General features: G+C 47.4%; 1 protein-coding gene and 1 pseudogene across 1 annotated transcript in view; one reads left to right on the top strand and one right to left on the bottom strand.

The window, feature by feature from the left end:
- Positions 1-22603, top strand: part of LOC136662157 (G protein-coupled receptor kinase 5-like) — a 79547-nt gene that overhangs the window by 6379 nt on the left and 50565 nt on the right. The window lies entirely within an intron of this gene.
- LOC136662776 (5S ribosomal RNA) lies at positions 7963-8082 on the bottom strand (annotated as a pseudogene).

Raw genomic sequence — 22603 nt, 5'->3', positions numbered from 1 at the left:
ATTGATCCGTGCAAGAGCGGAAGTGTGTGTTTCTCAAACAGGGGAGAGGGCAGCATCTGTCTGACTCATTGTGGTACCCAGCTGGTAATGATGTGGGATCGCAACAACTGGGCAGAGCTGATCAGGAGATCACTGTGCACACAATGAACCGAGAACTGCCTTAGTCAAGGATTCCCTGTGTATATTGATAGCTCTGGAGCAGGTTATAGATGACTTTCAATGTAAAGCCGGTAATGGTGGGGGAAAAGCATGAATTTTGTGCTCAGGCTTGTACAGACAAACTCACTGTAGTCTAAAAAAAAAAATCACACTTGCATAAATGCATAAACTTATTTTATTCCATGGAGATTTTGCTTGCTTTGACCTGAAAGAATCTCTATCTTCTCACTTATAAGAATCTATCTGGTAAGGATGTAGTCCAAATGGGACCATTCAGAAAGATGGTGAAGGTTTCTGGGTAGTGGCTAAACTTCAGAAGTGTCTTGGTAAAGAAAACCGAAGGGACAATAAAGCTCTAATGCTTTCTGTTATCTATGATGGCCAAAGGATTTTGTGTGTGTATGAGAGAGAGGGAGAGAGTCTGTATTCTTAGAGCAGTGGTTCTCACACATTTAGCACTGGGACCCACTTTAGTAGAATGAGAATCTGTCAGGACCCACTGGAAGTGATGTCATGACCCAAAGTGACATCATCAAGCAGGATAATTTTTAACAATCCTACGCTGCAATCCTAACCACACTTAACCAGGAGTAAGCCCCATTTACTATCATTGTTCAAAGAATATACATAGTAGCTTGTTAAAATTACAGGTCTGTAACATTTCCCCAAAAGCAGTCACATACCATGGTAGTATCAAGTCTAATAGATTAAAAATAAAATATTGAAATGAATGGGGACCCACCTAAAATTGGCTCGCGACCCACCTAGTGGGTCCTGACCCACAGTTTGAGAAACACTGTCCTAGAGGTATGTAACTATGACTTTCCTGCTGGTTGACCAGGAAAGGAATTTCAGTTCAAATGCTTTTACAAGAACATAAGAACAGCCCCACTGGATCAGGCCATAGGCCCATCTAGTTCAGCTTCCTGTATCTCACAGTGGCCCACCAAATGTCCCAGGGAGCACACCAGATAACAAGAGACCTGCATCCTAGTTCCCTCCCTTGCACTGGCATTCTGACATAGCCCATTTCTAAAATCAGGAGGTTGCACATACACATCATGGCTTGTAACCCATAATGGATTTTTCCTCCAGAAACTTGTCCAATCCCCTTTTAAAGGCGTCCAGGCCAGATGCCATCATCACATCCTGTGGCAAGGAGTTCCACAGACCAACCACACGCTGAGTAAAGAAATATTTTCTTTTGTCTGTCCTAACCCTCCCAACACTCAATTTTAGTGGATGTCCCCTGGTTCTGGTGTTATGTGAGAGTGTGAAGAGCACCTCTCTATCCACTCTGTCCATCCCCTGCATAATTTTGTACGTCTCAATCATGTCCCTCCTCAGGCGCCTCTTTTCTAGGCTGAAGAGGCCCAAACGCCATAGCCTTTCCTCATAAGGAAGGTGCCCCAGCCCAGTAATCATCTTAGTTGCTCTCTTTTGCACCTTTTCCAGTTCCACTTTATCCTTTTTGAGATGTGGCAATCAGAACTGGACACAATACTCCAGGTGTGGTCTTATCATCGATTTGTACAACAGCATTACAATATTAGCCGTTTTGTTCTCAATACCTTTTCTAATGATCCCAAGCATAGAATTGGCCTTCTTCACTGCCGCCGCACATTGGGTCGACACTTTCATCAAGCTGTCCGCCACCACCCCAAGATCTCTCTCCTGATCTGTCACAGACAGCTCAGAACCCATCAGCCTATATGTGAAGTTTTGATTCTTTGCCCCAATGTGTATGACTTTACACTTACTTACATTGAAACACATCTACCATTTTTCTGCCTATTCTGCCAGTCTGGAGAGTTCCTTCTGGAGGTCCTCACAATCACTTCTGGTCTTCATCACTTGGAAAAGTTTCGTGCTGTCTGCAAACTTAGCCACCTCACTGCTCACCCCTGTCTCCAGGTCATTTACAAAGAGGTTGAAAAGCACCAGTTCCAGGACAGATCCTTGGGGCACACCGCTTTTCACCTCTCTCCATTTTGAAAATTTCCCATTGTCACCCACTCTTTGTGCAAGATTTTGGAATAGAAATTCATGATTAATTGTCTGAAGGACAGAGAGATTCAAAGGGGGGGGAGAAATAGGAGGAAGGTTTGAAACAGAGCAAGAAAGAGCGTGGAAGGTAAGACTGTCTGTTGATTACTGGATGCTGCAATCCAGGACTTGCAACCTAACACTAGTCCATGGTATGATTATTCTGATGTAAGCTCCACTGATTCCAGTGGGACTTTTTCACAGGAAAATCGTTCATATTAAGTGGCGTTGCTAGGCGGTGTGGGCTGCACTGGGTGACACACACAGGGGGTGACACCACTACTGGCCAAAAATTTTTAAATCCTGATATTTTCGGATAATACCATCATGTTATACATCATTCGATGTGTGATTTCATGCAGAATGCAGTGAAACAAACCGCATTGAAATGTCTCTATTCTATCAAAAGTTATAGTCAAGAAACCAGAAGGGGTGGGGTGATGTTGCATCACCATGTCCACCACCCAGGGAAATGTCCCGCCCACTGCATGGGAGGAGGTCCATCATGGGGGGTGACACGCTGGCCTCCTGCACCGGGTGATGCAAACCCTAGTGACGCCGCTGTTCATACTACAGCATTTTGTTACAGGATAACTCTTTAGTAGCGAGCACCAGTGTGGCCATGGTTTGCATGGGATGCTGTGGGGGTGGTGCTTTGGGTGCATGTGCTGGGAAGCAGGATGGAAATTTAAATAATAGTAATGTCTGAGACAGACCAGGGACAGACTGCACTTGCTCCCAGTGTGGAAGGGATTGTCACTCCCAAATCGGCCTTTTCAGCCACACTAGATGCTGTTCCAGAACCACCATCCAGAGCGCGATACCAGAGTCTTCCGAGACTGAAGGTTGCCAACATAGCCTTCAGGAGAAACCAGACAGCCATAAAGACAAAGTCATGCAAGCAAAGCACAAAATCCCGATCGCCTGAGCCTTGCGGCTGCAAGAGCCAGTGCAATGTGGAGCCCAGGAGACTGACATTACCCATCGGATGACACTGCCAGCTTCCATCTCTCTTAGCTCAAAGTCCACATGACGCCTCTCCTCTGTTCTCCTCCCCCCCTCCTTCCCCATCTACCTTTTGAAAGCCATTAAGCAACTGTTCCGTCTGCCCAACCTGGCCAAGAGGAAGTAACATCCTTCAGCATGTGTAAACAGGCACATCCCCTCTTGGTTGCTTTTCAAGTGGCCCTGTTGTGTTATGACAGACTCAGATGCAAGGGCAGGAGTGCGTCTGTGTTGTTGTGATTTTGTGCTGGCTTGGTGAAGCCTCCAGCTTCAGGGGCAGAGGACCTAAATAATGGTTGCTGGAGGGGACATGGATAAGAGGGCTACTCTGGCCAGGGCCTCTGAGAGGAATTTTATCAGGGGGTACAAAGTTTCTTGTGGACCCCTTCCCTTTTCCATTGGATCATAATTTCATGCGATCATTGGATCATAATTTCTACTTAGGATATATAAAACTATGTAGGTTTACACAGAATGTGAATGCTGGTCTCCACAGAATATATGCAAATATTTTCTGAGATCCTAGGAAATTTCCAGCTCCCCTCCTTTGACTCCTGGGTCCTGCATCCCCCTCTCTTGTGACCTGACTCTGGCCATACTTCCTCTCTGGCCTTTTGGGGGGGGGGGGCAGATAAAGGCTGGATCACGTAACTAAGCCCCTCAAACCTTAAGGTTATTCATTTGGACTGCCTCATTATGAGAAATGGATTGGGTTTTTTTTGCAAATAAATAAATAAATACATAAAATATTACTTGTAAATAAATAAAAATATTATTTCTTTCTAGATCACCTTTTTTTTTTTAAAAAAAAAAAAGTCTTACAAAGCCAGTGGGTGGGTCCCAATAGTGTTATGTTAAAAAGTGGGTCCCAGTGCTAAAAAGGTTGAGAACCACTGCTAGTGAGTTTAGTCGTTGGATGAGCTGCACCCTGCCCTTTCTGCTAAGAGTTCATGTCACACCATTTTTACCCACACAACAACCATTTGAGGGAGTTGAGGCTGAGAGGTAACTGGTCCAAGGTTAATGTGTGGCCTTGTGCCTGAGGGGTCACCCCAGTTCAATGCTGGCTCACAGATGTTAAGCTGAGGTCACCAGACAGTAGATTGCTCATCAGAAAGCTCATGGGTGATTAACCTTGGAATGCAGACTGCACTTCTGCCCATTTTACAGACAGGAAGCAGAGGCTGGCCAAGAGAGACTAACCAAAGACCACCCACTGAGTTAACTGCCATGGTAGGATTTGAATCCAGCTTTGTGTGTATATATCCTTGACCACACAGGGGCATCGGCAATGGCTGCTTAAGTTATGGGAGGGGGTCGGCGTACCATTCTTGCTGCTGCCTTTAGCCTCCCATAGTCTAACAATGATCATGATCCTATTTTTTGTGTGCAGAGGGTTTTGTTCTCTTGATGGTGTCCTTCTCCCCATATTGTACCTGGAGAGCTGTGGGGAGTTTATGGCAAAGGTAAGATTTGAACGGGAAGCTTGGAGGAGTCCTGATTCACAAAAGAGCTCCCAGGGAGGCCAGCTCCCTGGGGAAACACGTCTTGAGCAGCTAAACGCCCAGCAGAGATTGGCATTGGAAGAGGGTGTGAATGCATGAGGATGGCTGGGGTGGGGGGGGAGGAGATAGAGAGAGAGAGAGAGAACTGGCCTTTGCCACATTTCCTGTTTTGCGGCTGCCTTAATGCAAACGTGGCTTTGCGCATACAGCTGTGCCGGTATCATGAAGCGTACACTGCCTTCGCCTGGGAGCTCCTCTTCCTCCTGAGCCCATTTTGTTGATGTCACAGGCTAGAGCAGTGGTTCTCAAATTTATTAGCACCGGAGACCCACTTTTTTTTAAACAACACTCTATCAGGACCCACCTAGGTTTGCCAGATTTTTAAAAAAGGAGATCTAGAAAGAAATAATATTTACTTACTTACTTACTTACTTACTTACTTACTTACAAGAAAGAAGAACCAGAAAAAGACTCTTAGGCTGCGATCCTGTACACACTTACCTGGAAGTAATTCCCTTTGAGTTCATAGGGGCTTAGTTCTGCGTAGACATGCATAGGATTGTGCTATTAAATATTTATGTCCCTGTATTTGCACATGCAATTAGTTATCTAACCTTACCCTTTGGTGACCCATCAGAGTCAGGTCGTGACCCACCCATGGGTCCCAGCCCGCAGTTTGGGCACCACTGGACTAGAGAATGCTGACGTCCCACCAAGTGGTGTGTGGGCTTCCCCTCTGCCCCCACCCCTTCAAGGCAGCGGTCCTAATTTGCATCCTGCGGCTTGACTGCTTTAACAGGCCTCCTTGGCAGGAGAGTTTCATACGTGTGTTTGATTTATGCCCCCAACCCAACCACCAAATAAATAGTGCAAACTTAACTGTGCAGTTTGGTGCAATCTTGGTGCAAGCCTTACAACAATAACTATTTGTAACCCCATACTGCAGATGGAAAGGCTGACAGGAAGTGGCTTGCCTAATGCCACTGAGTTATGGCAGGGGTGAGTTTTGAATTGAGGTGCCCTGGTTAGCAGTGCCATCTATTAGTCACCTCTCTCAAACTTGGATCCTCCTTAGAAACATGCATTGTAGGACCCACTTCCTGTTAGACATTGACCCATTCATGCCTGCTCATGCTTTGGCCAACAATAACAGGATACCGTCACTCCCTGTTCTGTGTGTGGGTGCTGCAGGACCAAACAGAGGTTGTTTGGTTGAGTGAGGAGAGGGGTTGAACGTGGAACCATTTAGGGCCTGCCACCTGGCTCTGGGTTGGATCATACCTTCCAAATGCTTTCTCCACCTGGCCATTGGCTTACCTCTTTAATCCTCATTCCCAACTGTAAGGAAGCTTTAAGTGCATGTTTTTATGCTGGCTGCATTCATCTCTCTCTCTACTCTGCTTCTCATGGTCCAGCTCAGGGGTGTCCAACTCATTTCGTGCAGTGGTCTGAATAGCATTCAAGATGCCTGCTGAGGGCAGGAAGTGATTTCACAAAGCAGGACGTGATGTCATTAAGAAGGCTGTGAAATAAGCACCTTTGCTCACTGAGGAACTCATTAGTTGCCAATGACGGAAGAGAAAATGCAAAGTTCGTGAGCATATTTTCAAGATAGGGCAGAGCCCAAGTATCATGTGGGCTGCTCTTTCAAGCAGTGACGCCTCGGCGCAGTTCAGTAGCTGATGGTGCTGCTGAGAGAGCCTGAGGGCACTGGGGTTTGCATAACTCAGTGCGGGAGGCCTACGTGACACCTTTGTGATGGACTTCCTCCCATGCAGTGGGCAGGGCAATGACATGGTGGTGGGTATGGTGACGTACTATCACCCCACCCCCACTAGTTTTTGGTCTATAGCTTTTGATAGAATAGAGATATTTCATGGTGGTTTGTTTCATTGCATTCTGCATGAAATTACGCATCGATTGATATATAACATGATGGTATTATTCAAAAATACCAAGATTTTAAACATTTTGGTTAGTAGTGGTGTCACACACACACCCCCATGCACGTCACAGTGGTGAAGCCACTGCCTGAGGGCTAAATAAAGAGCTTCTGCAGACTGCATCTGGCCCCTGGAAAAGAGGCCTTATGTTTGACACCCCTGGTCTAGCTTTTATTGTAAGTTCCTCAGGGCAGGGGCCTCCCTCTTTTTGCACGTGTAATTCTAGACCTCAGCACTTTGTGAACTTGCAAGATGGCAATTAGTCCCCCAAGCTGCTGTTTTAGGTTTGCCAGCCCATGCCTTGTCCCTGCAAATTCCGCATGAATTTTGCTACCCTAAATGCTTTTTTTCATACATATTCCCTTACTGGTGTTCCTCTATGGAGTAGAAACTTACTGTATTGGAAAAGAGACTTGGGCAGATACCAAATATACTCCAGCAGCCACTCGTTTTCTGCTTATCCCTCTCTAGAAGGTAGAGGATATCCTGTGGGCAGCTCTTCCATTGTGACGCTTCCAGGATTCCTAGAAGGGATCAACCAGTTGGCAAGGCTGTGTAGGGTGATGATGCTTTTGCTGGCTTTTTATGACTTGGGGGAAGCAAATTCTCCCAGGCTTCTTGGCAGGGCTTAGGCTGTAGAATCTTCTGCTGGGTTTCAAGCCTGGATGAGCGCAAACGCACATTCAAGGGAGCACATTGGAACCTTGCAAAGTGAATGTCAGCAGACCCTTTAAAATTCAGAATCTAGTCTGTCTTCTGCAAGGTGCGGACAAGATGGCAGTGGTGTTGCTAAGGAGTGCACTGGGTGACGTGCATGGGGGGGTGACACCGCTACTGGCCAAAAAATTTTAAATCCTGGTATTTTTGAAAAATATGTTTCCCACCCCCTCTTTTATTATCTGCTCCAAAGCCCTGGCATAAATGTGTCTTGAACTCCCTCTTCAAAATCAAGAGGAAGGGAGGCATTGTGAACATCCAGCAGCAGGGAGTTCCAGAGATGGGAGGCACCCCAAAAAGCCCTGTTTGCGTGCACGCCAGCTGATCCTCAGTTAGTAATGGCATGCAGAGCAGGGAGTCTCCCAATGATCTTAACTAAGGGGGAGAAACATGGGGCGGAAGGGATAGCCTTGAGATACCCAGATCCGAAACCATGAGAGCTTAAAGGTAATGACCCCCACCTTGACTTGAACCCAGAAACATGAGGCATCAGTGTAATTCATGCAGGTACTCAACCACCAAGGCCTGTGCCCAACCACATGGCCGCAGCTGGTTGGCAACCTTCAGTCTCGAAAGACTATGGTATAAGCCTACAGCACCCGGTATTCCCAAGCGGTCTCCCATCCAAGTACTAACCAGGCCTGACCCTGCTTAGCTTCCAAGATCAGACGAGATCAGGCATGTGCAGGGTAACTGTTGCTGCTTATGGCTGCAGCATTACAGACCAATTGTAGTTTCTGCTCGGTTTTCAAGGGCAGCTCCATGTAGGGTGCATTGCAGTAATCCATCCAAGATGTTGGAGATTAATGTCCTTGGTGTGTGTGTGGGGGGGGGGAACAGCTGTACTGCAGGAAATGGGGGGCCCATGAGGATAGAAGGGCGGATGGATTATAAGCATTTTAATACAAACAAAATCTGGGAAGAATAGACAGCAGTTCACCCCTGTTGCAGCAAAACTCTGTAACTCTAGGAAGTTGGGGCAAGCCGCCCATCCTTGCTGCAGTCAGCACAGGAGGGCTTGGGCCAACCCTGGCTCCTCTTACAGTCTTTGTCTTCATTTTGAGAGGGTTGTCTTTACATCCCAGCTGCCCGGCAGACTGTGGCTAACTGTGTGGAACGGTGTTATCAGTCGCTGCAGCTTGGATGTCTGATGTCGGGCACGCTGTTTCTTGGCGGAGTGGGCCAGTTGCATTGTCTTATCCTGGCCTCCAGCTGCAAAGGCTGCTTCGTTGCGCTTCCAGGAAGCTCGTTCCAGAGCAGAAATGCCCTCCGTCTCCGTGACACCCCTGTTGCAAAACCCGAGGGTAAATCTGTTCCTTTCAGCAGCTTTGTGGATTCTTGTGTGAGCCATTTTTTTGGTGCTGGATTTCATTTTTGCTGCAAGGAGGAAAAAGTGGAAAAAGTGCCAGCTGTCCTGAGCTTGACTTCATGTCTGTGTGGTGGGATCACCGTTCGCTTCATGCCAGGAACATTCTTAAGGATGTCTTGGGACTCAATAGGTTTCCTGTTGGAGAATGTAAATTGGAGAGGGAGCGATGAAAGAGCCCAAGGGTTGGCGTGGGCAGGTTACAGGGGACTGTTCTGTGAAGAGGAGGGGAGTTAGATGACCTGTTGTGGGTTGAAGGGCAGGAGGTGTTGAGGACCCCATGGAGGAGGAACCAGCCTTGGTGGAATGGGAGTTTAGATATTTTGGGGTCTACAGGAAGAGCTTTGCACAATATAAGGAACATATATGTCCATATGCATGGGTAGAGTAAGGCCTGGGGATTGGATCTGATGCTCTGACTGCTCCCCATTCTGGGCCTCAGTACAGAGGTGTATTTTCTCAGTGGCAAGGCAGGGCAAGTGCCCTTGGAGGGGGTGCCATTGCCCCAGCCACTGCTGAGAGTGCACATGTGCTTCTATCGCTTCCCCAGTTGGGAAGCTATGGAAGCACCTGCCACCCGGGCACTGTGAGTTCCCACGATCTCCAGCTGCTTCCTGACTGAGGAAGCAGCTGGAGAACCAGGAAGTCATGAAGCCATATAGCATCATGATATTGCTACCCAGACACCACAGGCCCTGGGTACCCCTCTGCCACAGATCACCTTTCATGCCCATGCATGCAGATTCTGGCAGTGCCCACCCAGCTGTAGCAGCCTTTGCACCCAGAAGCAGTACAAGTGGAGCCTATTTATCTCCGTTAGTTCCGTTCCATGACTCGGCACGATTAACAAAAAACAAGTTGTGCTGAATTCCGTAGAGTTACGCAAATACACTGCAGCCTGACACTTCCGGATGGAAGGAAACTAAGGCAGCTGTTATCAATCCGCTCCCCTCCAATCCGTACTCAGCCCTCCCCGTTGCCACCTGCCTGGCTTCTTTCACATGGGATGCTGATCTTTTAAGAGTCCAGCCCTATGTGTTTCTACTCAGAAGTAAGCCCAATTCCAGTCAATGGGGCTTACTCCCAGGAAAGTGTGGAGAGGATTGTAGGCTATATTGAATGCTTTGCTTGGTTGGAAGGCTTGCTTGTGTCTGTGATAGTCTGCACCATCTCAATGGGAGGGGGGAAATTTGGCAAATACTCCCTGGGTTTTTTTAAAGCAATCCCCTCTGTTGCTACCACACCTGCCCCTGTGTGAGTGAGTGAGTGAGTGAGTGAGTGAGAGCTCCACCTTGATGCACTTGTTCTGGCTACAGAGATTTTTGGCCCCCCTTCCCCTCTTTAGCCTCTTTGCTGGCTCAGGAGCTCCAGGAGTGTTACTGTTCCTTTGCAAGGGGAACCTCTTCCAGGGCTATTTCCCTGCCTGGGTGAGGCAGAGCCTTTATTCAGTGTTTTGGGCTGCCTGGAAATGGAGTGAGACACCAGCGCAGGGCAAAGGAGGCAAAGGTGTGTGTGACTTTTGGTTCCCCCACCCCATTAGCGTTGAGACAAATCCACAGATTAAAAATCCGTGGATAAATAGGCTGCACCTATTCTTGCTTGTGTGTCCTTGTAAGGAGGGTGCAGGCACATGCTGACTGAGCAACACTTCTGGGACTGAACCTGAGCATGCACATGCCCTGCTGCAGATCCTGAAACAGCTGACCATCAACGGACAGCAAGCAAGCAGGAAAGAAAGTCCTATGTTTTTCTTTCCAGAATCTCCTTCAATTCAGTAACTCAGAACTGGAAGAAGAAATGAAATGAAACTTGACAGTGACCTTTGAGTGTTTAAAAAAAGACTAGAATGCAAAGTATATATTTTTACAGCGCTGAAATCAAAGCGATGATGGCAATTATAATAGGAAGTAGGTATTATGGTCATGCTCGAAGAAGCCCTCGCCTGTGGCGATCAGGGAGGGAGTGAAAAACACCTCTCTGCTACTGGATGTGCTTTGCGAGAACCAGGACTAGATTTGGGGACTGGGAGAGAGGAAGACTCCTGCGTTGCCCTGCAGAAGCTAGCCAGAGGGAAAGAGAAATCCCCTTTTCATTGTAGGCAGCTAGGGAGAGGAAGGGGGTTTCTCTCCCTCTGCAGTCTGTCAGTCTTTACCCTGGCCTCTGTGTGCTTTGAGCACCAAGGCATGGCACAGGCTTCTGAGCAGGAAACTGTTTCCAGGATGTGTGTGTAGGCATAATGCTTGGTATTCCTCCTCTCGGGTTAACCCTGATGCAGCCAGGCAATCTTCATCTGCCCTTCCTGTGCATACCCTTCACTTCCTAGCTTACAAAAAGAACAGGGGAACAGCATGGAAAAGGAAGTGTAGAGGAGAGATCCTCTCCACACTTCCTCTCCTCTGCACGTCCTCTGCTGCTCTGTTCCCTACTCTGTGGTAATCCAGGTGGCCAGGTAGAGGGAAGGGGACAGGCTCCACCTGCCAATCCTCTGCCGGAGGCACCTTCTTCAGTTGGCCTCATGGTTGAACCGGCTCTGGCATGGAAGAAAGATACAGGTGCGTGGTGACCAACCCTTCATGACAGGGTTACACCCGAGCAACAACGTGTCCTTTCTGGGAGTGGTGCATTTTTGAAAGAACTGGCCAAGTTATTGGGGGACGGGACGGGGACTTCCTCTTGTCCTCCTCAGAACTCCTCCAATTCAAACCTGAGTGTTGCAAAAATAAAGAACAGCAGACAATGGATGTTGCATTCCGTTCTTTTTTTAACAGGCAAAACATGATGGTAATTATAACAACAAGGATGCATCATGATCCTCTCTGTGCAATTTCCATCGCCCAGGGTGACTCCGGGGCCAAAATGTTTGCCTACCCCAGTGCCAGCATTTGCTCTTCAGATTTGGCCGCGTAGCTCAGCACAGCCAAACGAACTGGGCCCTGTCCCTGCCTTAGGCAAACATCTCACAGGCAAACATGACCTGGGCCAGCTGGGCAGAGGCACCTGTGGCTGTTTGTGCTCCTGGGAGGAAGCAGAGGTTCCCTCACAGCCCTGTTGACTCTCCACCTTGCCTTTGCCAATTGCTTGTTTTTATCCAAGAGAAAAAGAGACTGGGAAATGGACATCGAAGAATTCCCTTAATTGGGGCTCAGGGCACATGCAGGAGTCCTCCGTCCACGGGTGCTCAGGAAAGGGTTGAGCCCAGTATGTGGGGCTTGGGATTGAGCCAAAGGGCTACCAGTTTGGGCATCCGGTTCCTGCAGTGGCCAACCTGTGGCATCCAGGAAGTCTATAAGCAGGATACAAATGCTCTTGCATGAGTTTTGCTGAAAGCAATCAGATTCTTTGCTGAAACGCACACATAGCCTGCAGATTTTGCACGTGTATGTGCAAAACGATGTAGATCAGTGTTTCTCAAACTGTGGCTCGGGACTCACTAGGTGGTTGCGAGCCAATTTCAAGTGGGTCCCCATTCATGTCAACATTTTATTTTTAAATATATTAGACTTGATGCTACCCTGATATGCGACTGCATTTGGGGAACTGTACTTTTAACAGGCTACTTTGTATATGCTTTTAACAATGATAGTAAATGGGATTTACTCCTGGGTAAGTGTGGGTAGGATTGCAGCCTAGGATTGTTAAGCATTTTCCTGCTTGATGACGTAGCTTTCGGTCATGACATCACTTCCGGTGGGTCCTGACAGATTCTCACTCTAAAAAGTGGGTCCCGGTGCTAAAAGTGTGAGAACAACTGATGTAGGTGATATCTACATTGCTTGCATTTATTAGGGTGCAAACCTGTTTTGTTTCTGATTTTAACATAATCAAACTGCAGTGTTTCCAGGAAAGCCATTTGAAAGTGGCAAAGCTGGAGAAGCATTTGAGAAGGGCAGGGGTGGCATCAGAGCTGGCCAGGTTCAGTAGCATAGCATCAAGGGGGATGGGGGGGTGTGCTGTGCTCCTGGGCGGCATTCCATGGGAAGCGTCACCTGCTACATGCCCCCTCTCGCAGACAGAGCAATTGCATGTGTTCTGAGTTGCAAAAAATGCTTCTTCTGCTTTTGACATCATGACGTCGCCACAATTACTTCTAGGTCAGGGGTGCGGCTCTAGAGTCGGTTTATGAACAGGCTTCAGGTTCCATTGTCTGGATTGCTATTGGATACTTAAACCTATTGGTTCCATGCCTGTGTCATAATAACATCTCATGGGCTCTTCGAACAGTCGGTCTCATTGGTCCGTTTCGAATTACTGAAATGTACTTCTTTGTTACATAAGACAGTTGCATTTTTGTTTTCTGTTTTTTTGGGCCATAACTTTTGATAGAATGGAGATATCTCACTCAGGTTTTTCTCATTGCATTCTGCTGTAGCCTCCGCATTGAATGGTATATGACATAATGGTATTATTCCTACAAACTGTGATTTTAGCGATTTTGGTCCCTTAAGGGGATTGGACAAATTTCTGGAGGAAAAATCCATCACGATTTACAGGCCATGATGTGTATGTGCAACCTCCCAATTCTAGAAACGAGCTATGTCAGAATGCCAGATGCAAGGGAGGGCACCAGGATGAGGTCTCTTGTTATCTGGTGTGCTCCCTGGGGCATTTGGTGGGCCGCTGTGAGATACAGGAAGCTGGACTAGATGGGCCTATGGCCTGATCCAGCAGGGCTTTTCTTATGTTCTTATGTTCTTAGTGCGCGTCACCCCCCCTGTGCCGTCACCCGGTGTGACCCGCGCCCCCGCACCCCCTACTGATGCCACTGGGTAGTGCAGAATGATATGCAATTAATTCATTTTTCATTCAAATGCTCGGCCCTAGAAAAGTGGTCATTTGATTTACGTAATTTGGGAACATGTTTTCCTCTGATCAAATGTGGTCTTCTGGGCGTGTTCAGATTGGTGGTTTTGGTGCTACAGGAAGCAGGCCTCCAACCTGGTTCATTTCACTCCTTATTCTGTGATCGGTTGCAGTTCGTTATCTCATGTCATGTTTTGCTTTTTACCCAGCCTTCCCATGCTTGCTCTGAAGTCTGATTTCCTGTCCTTTGTCCCACCTCTCTTTTTTCATTGTTGGATCCTTTTTCCTTTCATTGTCCCCTTCAATAAGAACTAGAATGGATTTATTTATTTATTTATTTATTTATTCCTGACCTATAGTTGAAACAAATCAAGTGACTCAAGGGAAAAAAAATGTAGAATGTGGAAATGCACTTAGGCAGCTGGTTAATTTCATTTACGGATTTCTTCCAAATGGAAGAGAGAGAGAGAGAGAGAGAGAGAGATGTGCAATTGCACGAATTCAGCACTTACTCATGTTTAAAATCTGGTGAAGTTTGTATTGGTGGAAAACCCTGTAAAGATCACTCTTGGCATCCTCTTGGAAATGCAGTTTTATTTGTTGCTTATTTTTTGTGAGTATTGATTGCTGTTGTCAATGGAGAAGCACAACATCCTGGCTTTTTTGCTTGCAAACATGACCTCTCCTGTCTGGTGGCATCAGCCTTCATGGAAACATTGTGTGGGCTCTTTGCACAGTGACAAATCCCCATCACGGCTGTGAGGCCAATGGGGATCAGGACAAGAGCTCCCCCCCCACAGCACCGCATTTTGAGATCTCTCTGGATGCCCTGGTGACCTTTCCACAGTTTCTCATCTGCCGTGTGATGAACTTGGAGAAGGAAGGAAAGCTCACCCCTGTTTCTACTCAACTTGTCGTCGTCCCCCACTGTGTGCATGCTTTTGCAGCTGCCATTTTTGTTAAATGGATTCTATGATATTAAGCATTTGGATGATCTGTGATGTGTATTTTGCACTAACTGTCTGCACAGGCTACTAGAGATAGATTGCCTCTTCTTTGCATTGAGCCTCTCTGTTGTGTAAGCAGATCCTCTGTGCTATGTGAAATCCTCTGTGCTATGGGAAATGCATTGCCTCATTAAGAGCATCTTTATTGTGCTTTGACCACCATCACATATGCGGTCTGTCATTAAGCGAACAATTGTTAGGTGTTCCACGCCTGTATATATGAGTATACACACACACACACATATACAGGCGTGGATGGCTTAACAATCATTCATTTAAGGATGGACTGCATATATGGAGGTGGTCAAAGCACAATAAAGATGCTCTTAATATAGATATAGATATATACATACATAAATGGTGGTGTGTGTGTTTGGATGCATCTGGTATATTTGAGCTGACGTTGGAAAGTCCATGATAAGTGAAAGGCTTGATAAAAGCAGAAATCTAAAGAGATATTCTTGTTGGCATCCTTCAGTCTCGGAAGACCATGGTGTCACGCTCTGAATGGTGGTTCTGGAACAGTGTCCTCTCCAGTGCGCAAAGCCTGGGTAAAGTAGGTATGGAGGATAGGCTGTTACCCATGCAGCAAATCCCCCCTCTCCACGTCGCTGAAATGGTCCAATGGAAAGGCAGAGGCCAATACGGTTGGTTCCAGCGGCGTCGCAGGAGTTGCCAGAATGGGACTGTGTTCAGCCATGAACTGCCTCAGGGACTCCGGCTCCGGATTTTGCCTAGAGGTTGACTCCTGAAGCCTTTTCCATAACTGGATGTAGCCACAAGGCAGTGGAGGTTTGGGATCAGAGTTTTCCTTCTCTCAGATGAGCTGCCTTCCCAGGCTGACGAGTCCCATCTACCCGGTGGCTATTTAGTCGCCTCTTACGACAAGTACAGCCAAACTGAGGGCCTATTCTTATCCCCAGCCCCCAGGGGGAAAAGAGATAAAGTGTTTGGCAAGTGTTTTGGTAAAGTGTTTTGGTAAGATAAGCTTACCAAAGAGATAAAGTGTTTGGTAAGCTTATAGATAGGGGTTGGCCTTACGCCATTGCCTCAGAAAACAGACTGGCAACATGGGGTGCTGCCCAGCCCTGTCTGCTGGTCCCTCCTCTCCCCATTCTCCGGGGATTTGAAAAGAAATGGGTCTGATTGGAAGAGGAAGTGTGGAGAGGAGAGTTGTGGGCTAGATCGCTAGGCACTCTAGCCCGCCACTCTCCTCTCTGTGCTTCCTCTCCCAATCAATTCCTGTCTTCAAATCTAGGGATCAGGAGGTTGAACCCACTGCTAGATCAGGGTGATATTTGGCATTCTGTCTCAGGGGCTGCTGGCCTGCTTGCAGACAAACATTCTGCTTCGGTGAACTGATATTCTTTCTGATATCCGCTACGTGACCTTATATCAGCAGCTCTCTGGAGCTGTTCTTTATCTTGTTGATTTTAGTGCGGTCAATTTTAACAGTTATGGTAGCAACTCTTTATTTGATGCACACTAAGTTTCCACATTCCTAGTGCAGTCCCTACGACTGTAGCTTCTCTGGGCCTCGTTTCCCCATGTGATTGGTAGAGAAAGTCACTCTGGCCTAGAGTTCAGAAGGGTCTCAGAGGGATGGAGTGGTCCAGGACTAGGTTACCATAGTAACAGGGGACCAGATAACAAAACTCATCAGAGAGAAAGCATGCACTATTTCTGTGTGTGTTTCCAGGGATCCACCAGTTTCGTCTTAAGGGAACAAGCAGCTAATTAGAGATTGTGTATTTAAAATGGCGATGATGATGATGATGAAAATAAACAAAATATTTCTTAATTCTGCCCATCACTGATGCCACAGTGATGGACACTTTTGCAGCCCGATCCTAACCAACTTTCCAGCGCTGATGCAGCCATGTTAAAAGGGTGTATGCTGCATTCTGCGGTGGGAATGTTTGTTCCCGTACCTTGGGGCTGTGTTGGTGCTAGAAAGTTGGTAGGCATGGCATTCAGAGGGTTGATGAGGAAGAGTCTGAGTTCTTTTTTTTGTCCAGATCATATGAGAACCCGGAGTCTCCCAATGAAACAAACCGGCTATAGCTTTATTTATTTATTTTTATTAATCTAAGCATTTATATTCCAACTTTGGCCTCAAGAGACACTCCCCCCCCACAACATTTTAACAGCACAATATGGTAGTGAAACACAAAATAAACAAATTAACACCCCCCCCCATCAACCCAGTTTATTTAAAGAAACTAAAGTTTCACAACCTTCTGACACCTGGAGCACGCCCCCCCCATACCTCTCACCACTCCTCCTCCCTGCCTCTAAATTTGAAAAGGAAGGAGCTAATGGTGCAGAAGTGGGAAGAGGAGAGTGGCAGGCCAGAGTGTCTGCTTTGGCGCATAGCTCCCCTTCTGTCCTTACAAATCCAGGGCATGAGAGGAGGAGGAGCAGAGGAGGGCAGGCAGATGGAGAAGTGCATTCTCCTTACCAAGCATCAGCCTCAGTTGACCTCATGGGTGGGCAGCCCTTGGGTGTGTTTGCTGGTTTGCCTCTTCCGAAACAGTCCAAGAAATATAGTGGGAGAGAAATTGCATATCTGTGTGTTTTCGTGCTTTAAAAAAAAAAAAAAATGAAATACCATCTTACAATTCCTTTTGAAACTCCAACCCTTGCTTTTCTGCAATTTCCCAGGGTGCAAAGGTGTGTGTCACAGACTGTCATCCAAGCAAAGGAGCATGCTAGGAATCTGCTCAGCCATCCTCTTTTACAGGTCTGCCAAGAGGAAGGCATCCATTGCCCCCTTGAGCACAGATCTCGAGACCAAGTACTCTGATGTCAAAGGGTGTGTCAAAGGGTCTTTTTCAACTGCCTTTCTCCAGTAAGGAAAATAACAGTCTGGGCCAAGACTAGTGGTGTCACTAGGGTGCGCATCACCCTGTGCAGGAGACCAGCACATCACCCTTATGATGGACCTCCTCCTATGCGGTAGGCAGGACAGCGCCCTGGGTGTATAGAATAGAATCTATTCTACATGTAGAATCTGTATACATCTATACATCTAGCCTTGCTCCTGCTGGTTTTTTTGACTGCAACTTTTGATAGAATAGAGCTGTTTCAGTGTGGTTAATTTCTTTGCATTCTGCCTGCAGTTACACATCAATTGATATATAACATGATGGTATTATTCAAGATTTAAAAATTTTTGGCCATTGTGGTGTCACCCCCTCTGTGCCCATCACCCAGTGCGGCTGGCACCCCACCACACACCCCCTAGCGACACCAGTGGCCAAGTGACATCTTGGGGATGTTAGAACTTCCATGGAGGAGCTGCAGATAAGTTGCTTGAAGAGCCAACTCATGGAAGGAGTTTGTCAAAGAGGCTTTGAAGCAGCGGTCTGCAAGCGCAGGCCATGGTGAAGGGAGCCAACTGACTGCCTTCCTTAACACTGCCGTAGCCTCGGGTCCTCCATGTGGCGCATACGCAGGCCTTCTAAGGAAATCTTGGTTTTCCAGGGATTGAGATTAGCAGCTGGGGGACCTGAGTGGAGATGGATGAGTAATGTGGCTTTTGTGGCCGGCTCAGTCTGTGCTTTGGCTCAGTCCCCCTCTGCGTGCCAGAGAAATGGTCATTGCCAAGCACCAAGCAGGCACAGCGCTGTTCTTTTCCTGGCGGAATAAGGGCATGTACCTAGGAACGAGCAATTCCGCCTCCCATGGAAGGCTGTAAAGCAGGAACAGATGTGGAATGCACACAAGGTGGAGGGGGGGGTCGGAGAGAGAACTGAGATTGTTGCCTGGCTGCGTCAAACCCAGTGTTTTATTTGGTGGAATTATTTTGCATGTCTGTGCACTTGAGAAAGGAATTTAAAAAAAATTCTTGAACTCTCAAAAATACTGCAAGGTAGATTGGGCTAAGAAGTGGCTCAGTCAACAGCGTAACTAGAGGGGGTGCAAAGCACTAAGTTTTGCAGGGAGCATTGTGCAAACAGCCCCTCCCCTTTGGAGCCATTCCGGGCCACCAGAGCAAAACGGAGGCATACATTGCACAGTCAGTGGTGTAGCTAGAGGGGGTGCAAAGAACTAAATTTTGTGCATGCCTCCGTTTTGCTCTAGCAGTCCGGAATGGCTTTGAAGGACTGCTGGCTCTGAAGGAATGGCTCTGAAGGAGGGGAGGGGCTGCTTGCATGGTGCAATAAGAATCACTGCAAAACTTAGTGCTTTGCACCCCCTCTAGCTACGCTACTGGGCACAGTGAGAGCAGCAGGTTGCTGGGGCCTCCCGTGAATTCTCTCACACAAGCAAAAGGACATATGTGCACAGGGCTACAGTGCGTTTGACGGCTTGTTCAATCCAGTGCTTGAGCTGTCCAGTGTGTCTCCTCTTTGCGGGTTTCAGAGTGGTCACTGTGTCTGTAGCAGCAAAAGCAACAGTGTCTCTTGTGCTGCCTTAAAGATGAGTTTATTTGTTTCAGCATAAGCTTTGGTGGAGTATTGTCTGTTCAGAAACATTTTTAAAAGGGCCTCAGCTGAGAAGAAGCTCCAACCTCAGCAGCAGGCAAGCTGAGAAATTTGCCCAGGGCAGAGGTTCCCAAACTGTGGGTCAGGATCTTACCAGTGGGCTGTGCACAATTTTGGGTGGGTCGTGAAACTGACAGGCTGATGGCTGATAATGAAAATGTACTGAGCCCTGTGAAAGGGGAACTGACAAGCAGGTGAATGTGCCTTGGCTCTTATCAAAGGCCAGGTGAAGGGGAACACAAAGCTACTGGAATGGTCCTGATCCAATGAAGGTGAAGCTCAACAAACACTCCAGAAGGTTGACCCCCACCATAGTAAAAAGGATAAAAACAGACGCTTGATTGGCTGGTAAAGTAAAACTGTTTTTTAGCCTCGTAAAGCTAGGTGGGTCCTGATAGACTTGTCATTTTAAAAAGTGGGTCCCAGTGCTAAAAAGTTTGGAAACCACTGGCCTAGGGGCATGGGTGCTGCCTACCTCACCCTCAATGTGAAATCTTCAGTAGGTGTGTGTAGGTCACTGGAAGAGGGCAGGCAGGTGCATGAAGCGAAAATCTCAGTAGGCTCATACATAGCAACACCTGGAACAGAGGAAGGAAAGAGAGATGCACCTGAAAATGGGAGGGGCAATTGCAATGGGGCTATCACATTATAAGCTTAAAAGGCCAGCAATACCTCCTTAAGGTCTCTTCCTTTAGCACCGTTTTCCTACAGCGGTCTTTGTTCTGCATGTGATTGACAGCTGTTCTAGCAGATAAGAGGAGTGTATACTGGGTAGCAAGTTGGCACCAGTTTTCTTTCTCATCCAGTGTTGAACTACAGGTATCCCCTGCTTTTTCAGTGATCCATTCTTTCAGCACCGTAGATGCTCAAGTCCCTTATATAAAAGGGATCAGGTTCCAATTGCAACTGTTACAATATAAGCCGTCTCAATTGCCCACCATGCTGGAGGGTGACTGGGTTGACGTGCCACCCCAGTGTCTTATTGGGGATGAAGTTTCCCCTGGTCTGCTCTTTGCTTTCTACCGTAAGAAGACACCCCAGAGAGAACTTTTTCCCATGGTGCACAACAAACACAGCACTTCATTTCTGGGCCACATGGCAAAGAACATTGGCAACTGACACAGAAATCATGTGCATTTAGGATTGGGAGGGCATAAAAGTGCCAGAGGAAAGGTAGCGAGTGCCCCCCACCAGAAGTAGCTTGTTCCTCACCCCCACTGCTGGACTTCTGTGACTCATGCGGTTCCACTTTTTGACAATTTCTGGTTTTCAATCAGAGGCATTACTGCGGTATCACCTGATGCAGGAGGCCAGCACATGACCCCCATGATGCACCTCCTCCCATGCAGTGGGTGGGGCAAAGCCCTGGGTGATGGGCATGGTGATGCACTATTGCTCCGCCCCTGCTGGTTTTTTTTTTTTGGCTATAACATTTAATAGCCATAGCCCATAGCCCATAGCCAGGGAGCCTTTTCAGCCACACTAGACGCTGTTCCAGATCCACCGTTCAGAGCGCGATACCATAGTCTTTCGAGACTGAAGGTTGCCAACTACTATAACGTTTAATAGAATAGAGATATTTCAACATGGTTTGTTTCATTGCATTCTGCATGAAATCACACATCGAATGATCTCTAACGTGATGGTGTTATTTGAAAATACCGAAATTTAAAACATTTTGGCCAGTAGTGGTGTCACCCCCCTGTGCGCGTCACCCAGTGCGGCCCACACCCCTGCACCCCCTAGCAACACCACTGTCAACAGTGCTCTGGTCCCTAACCCATCAGATAAGTGAGGGGTGCTTGTATAGCACTGTTTTCATGCAGCACTCAAATTTTGGGGAACTGATCCTCTGCAGTACAGGAGGATTCCTGTATGTGAGATACTGACTTCAGTGCTATCTCTCCTTCATCTAAGAGGCTCAAGGCAGTACTTTACCCACACTCTCTCTTTAATCTTCACAGCAACCCTAAGCAACCTTCACACTAAGGTTTGCATCACCTGGTGCAGGAGTCCAGTGTGTCACCCCCATGATGGACCCTCTTCCATGCAGTGGGTGGGGCAATGCCCTGGCCGGTGGGCATGGTGATACGCACTTGTTTCTTGGCTATAACGTTTGATAGAATAGAGAGAGAGTTCAATGCGGTCGGATTCTTAATAGTTCTGTCTCCATTCAAACTGAGCAATTGGTCTTGGCTGATTAGTGAGGTTCTCTGCGCCTCTGAACTGCTTGGTGGCCCTTTTGGCAAGTATAAGCACCTGCAACAGGCAGGGTTGTCGTTGAGGGAGGTGGGTTGAGAGGCAGAGCACTGGGACATTTTCCTATAGCAGTACAGTTCCAGCCCAGGAGGCGGCAAACTGAGAAATTTGCCTAGGGATGTGTGTGGTCTGCCTGTCTCCAGCTGTAAATGAATGATGGATGGGTAGAGAAAGGGGAGCAAATGGCTGGACAGATGGGAGAAGGGAGGGGAGAGGAGAAGATGGATGGAGGGGGGAGAGAAGGTCATATCTCCCCAGGGAGGGGATTGGAGGTTTCTTTTTTTACTTCCTGTCATTGGATGAGGGGCCCCAAGAGACGCATGCATCGGAAGTAAATGGAATTTCTTGATTAAAAATAAACAAATGCTTTGTTTTTAAAATGCTGCACATATGCAAACAAATTCCACAATCCCAAGAGACAGAAGGGGGGAGGGGAGATCTAATTATCTCAATTCTCATGAAAAGGTTGTGCATCAGAACCAAAAGATTTGCAATGCAATCCAATGTAGGTTTATTCCGTTCTTATTTAACAATGTCACTCAAGAAGTTTCAAAGTAGAAATTTAACTGGTGGAAGAAGAAAGTGCTCTAATGAAGAAATTAAAATTTATTGCATTTTAATGAAGAATTCTTTTTTTCGTGTGGCAGGGCTTCCTGAACTCTCCAGTTCACTTAGGACCTCTGCGTGTCTGTGCGGGGGCTGGAAGTGGGTCATGATTGCTTTGGGGAGCAGTTTTGAGGCATGGGGAGGTTGATAGAGGGGCCACGGGGACCCCTAACCCTTCAGAGGGCCAGTGCTACCCCTGGTGAACTAAAAAAAACCAAAACCTCTGTTTTGGTGGCTTTGGTGCAATCCTGGAAGTGCTGTCATCACAACATCACCATACCCTTTAAGAAGGTAGCAAATGGGTTCCCCTGGCTGGGGCATCGCAATGCCCCAGTTCAGGAATCTGTGTCATATAGTCTTAGTGAGCATGGCTCTGGGGACTGTATTTATTTCCATATTTTACTACAACTCCCTTACTTTTCTAGGGGGGGGGGGGCTTGCAGTTTTGCCCCAGGCAAACCAACCACAGAAACCACACATAGTATGCTTGTAAGTTGATCCCTTACACCAGGGATTCCCAAACTTTGAGACAGCAACTGTTACCCTGCACATGCCTGATCTCGTCTGATCTTGGAAGCTAAGCAGGATCAGGCCTGGTTAGTATTTGGATGGGAGACTGCCTGGGAATACCGGGTGCTGTAGGCTTATACCATAGTCTTTCGAGACTGAAGGTTGCCAACCATTTTTGACTGGCAGCTCC

Source organism: Tiliqua scincoides, chromosome 11, assembly GCF_035046505.1.
Source record: "Tiliqua scincoides isolate rTilSci1 chromosome 11, rTilSci1.hap2, whole genome shotgun sequence".
Taxonomy (NCBI): domain Eukaryota; kingdom Metazoa; phylum Chordata; class Lepidosauria; order Squamata; family Scincidae; genus Tiliqua; species Tiliqua scincoides.
The sequence above is the reverse complement of the archived record's forward strand: the minus strand, read 5'-3'. Positions and strand labels throughout refer to the sequence as shown.